This window comes from Strigops habroptila, chromosome 6 (assembly GCF_004027225.2).
Source record: "Strigops habroptila isolate Jane chromosome 6, bStrHab1.2.pri, whole genome shotgun sequence".
Taxonomy (NCBI): domain Eukaryota; kingdom Metazoa; phylum Chordata; class Aves; order Psittaciformes; family Psittacidae; genus Strigops; species Strigops habroptila.
The window spans coordinates 18,707,138-18,709,942 of NC_044282.2; the positions used below are offsets into that span (position 1 = coordinate 18,707,138).

Below are 2,805 nucleotides of genomic sequence, written 5' to 3' on the forward strand. Positions count from 1 at the left end.
TAAGATTGTGGTTAAAAAATGCTTAAATAATTGTCCTGGGTTCAGCTACAGGAGTCATTTCCTTCTCCTTCTTAGTAGCTGGTGCAGTGTTGTGGTTTTGACTTTCAGCCTGGGAACAACGCTAATAACACCGATGTTTTTGGTTGTTGCTAAGTAATGTTTACTCCGACCAAGGACTTTCTCAGTCTCATGCTCTGCCAGGGAGGAGGGGAAGCCGGGAGGAAGCAGAGACAGGACACCTGACCCAAACTGGCCAAAGGGGTATTCCATACCATGACACGACATGCCCAATATATAAACTGGGGGGAGTTACCCGGAAGGCCCAGATCGCTGCTCGGGTTGGGCTGGGTATTGCTCGGCAGGTGGTGGGCAATTGTATCCTCTCTCCTTGTTATTTCCCTTATCATTATTATTACTGGTGGTAGCAGTAGTGGTTTTGTATTATACCTTAGTTACTGGACTGCTCTTATCTCAACCCGTGGGAGTTACATTCTTCCAATTTTCTTCCCCATCCCTCTGGGAGCGGGGGGAAGAAGAAGGTGGGGAGTGAGTGAGCGGCTGCGTGGTTCCAAGTTACTGGCTGGGCTTAAACCACGACAGTTCTTTGTAAAGCCTACGGCCACGCCACCCTGAAAACTCCTGATATCATCTGATCTCGGAAGCTAAGCAGTGTCGGGCTCAGTTAGTACTTGGATAGGAGACCACCTGGGAATCCCGGGTGCTATACTTGGTGGGGGAGCGGTGGGTGTAAAGGAATGCCTCCTTCGTAGGTTGACCCCCCGAGGAGAAAAAAAAAAATGTGTAATTGCAAAAAAATCACATTATACACCTCTCAAAGTATAAAGGTGATTGCCACGCCGAGAACGCAAGCCAGACCAGTTTCATGATTAATAAGTCTATTGTATTACAAGTCATTACCATGAAGTACAGTGAAACACGAACCTTAGCCCAGGCCCCCCAGCCGATAAACACCAAAACAGCAAATAGTGGCTGTAAGTAAGGTACGACATGCTGAAACTCTGAGATCAAGCGCAACAACTCTGAGAGCAAATAAATCAACATCGTGACGAGTGACTATTAACCTGAAACAATGAATGCTTATCACAGATACAGTTAGACACACTCTGGTGAGATCTGTCGTTATCTCAACCCTTCGTGCCCCATGTTGGGCACCACAAAGAACTGTCGTGGTTTAAGCCCAGCCGGTAACTCAGAACCACACAGCCGCTCACTCACTCCCCACCTTCTTCTTCCCCCCTCTCCCAGAGGGATGGGGAGGAGAATTGGAAGAATGTAACTCCCATGGGTTGAGATAAGAGCAGTCCAGTAAATAAGGTATAATACAAAACCACTACTGCTACCACCAATAATAATAATGATTAGTGAAATAACAAGGGGAGAGGATACAGTTGTCCACCACCCGCTGACCAATACCCAGCCTGACCCGAGCAGCGATCAGGGCCTTCCGGGTAACTCCCCCCAGTTTATATACTGGGCATGTCGTGTCATGGTATGGAATACTCTTTTGGCCAGTTTGGGTCAGGTGTCCTGTCTCTGCTTCCTTCCGGCTTCCCCTCCTCCCTGGCAAAGCATGAGACTGAGAAAGTCCTTGGTCGGAATAAACATTACTTAGCAACAACTAAAAACACCGGTGTTATCAGCGTTGTTCCCAGGCTGAAAGTCAAAAACACAGCACTGCACCAGCTACTAAGAAGGAGAAGAAAATGACTCCTGTAGCTGAACTCAGGACAATAAAAAGTAATACAAAACTAATAAAGAAATCAAAACCAAAGTGCTACATGGATAATTTTAGAACCAAACTGTGTATCTAAGACCTCTTCATTGTCTAGTTGAACACACACACAAGAAAAATCTCACTTCCCTTGACATGTGAGCATACAATATTATTCGTTACTGGATATTGACCAGGAATCAAAAAAAAAGAAAGAAATTTTAGTTACTTATGCAAAAAGGCAATGTGTAACATTCAGATGTGGTGTAGGGAAAAAATTCCTTTTTTATTTTCTCAGATTTAATGGCTTACTATAACATAATTAATGAAAAAAATCATTCAGATGAAATGCTTTTCATAGTACTTCCATGCTTCTTTTTGCTTCTGCTACACAACGAAAGAGTTACTTTTTAACCCTAGAGAAATAACCCATATGTAATTCAGTCTTGCAGTGATCATCAGTGATTTTGCCATTATTTTTACTCAAGCATAAAGATAATTAGAGTTGGACCAAAATTTGATTTAACATCAACAAATAAGGCGATGACACTTCCAAAACATTTTAATTATTATTTTTAATTTAACACAACATGTCACACCACGAAGTGATAAAATACACTTCAATTTCTTTTATTTTTGAGACTAAGCAGTCAAAGTTAATTCAGGAGAGACTGCGGGAATTTGAATAGTATTTTTCAAAACCCAGCCTCATACCTAATGATTTATAGTGTCAGTGTCAGCTTGTCAGATACCTGGAGGAGTGTCAGCTTGCGTTATCCTTTGTGTAATCACCATTAGAACAAACCCAAGGGCCTGAAATATTATTCCCTCTATTGTAAAATGCAAATGTAAATATATAGCATAAAAGAGTTAGTTAGAATTGTTTTATAGTATTGTGTATTGTTGTCTTTTAATTTTTTTAAATGGGCTTCATCAGATTCTTCTTAAAATTCTGAATAACAGAAATAGCATCATAATATCTGAGATCTGAATTTCTGGTTTGAAATGAACTCAGAAACTTACATTTATACAGAGTATTTACACTGCTGGTCTTTCTCTGGCTGTTCTTTGGT

The 2,805-nt window shown here is 41.4% G+C and overlaps 1 pseudogene; it reads left to right on the top strand.

Annotated features, from left to right (window-relative positions):
• The first annotated feature begins 611 nt into the window (after nt 1-611).
• Nucleotides 612-730, top strand: LOC115610160 (annotated as a pseudogene).
• The last annotated feature ends 2,075 nt before the right edge of the window (nt 731-2,805 follow it).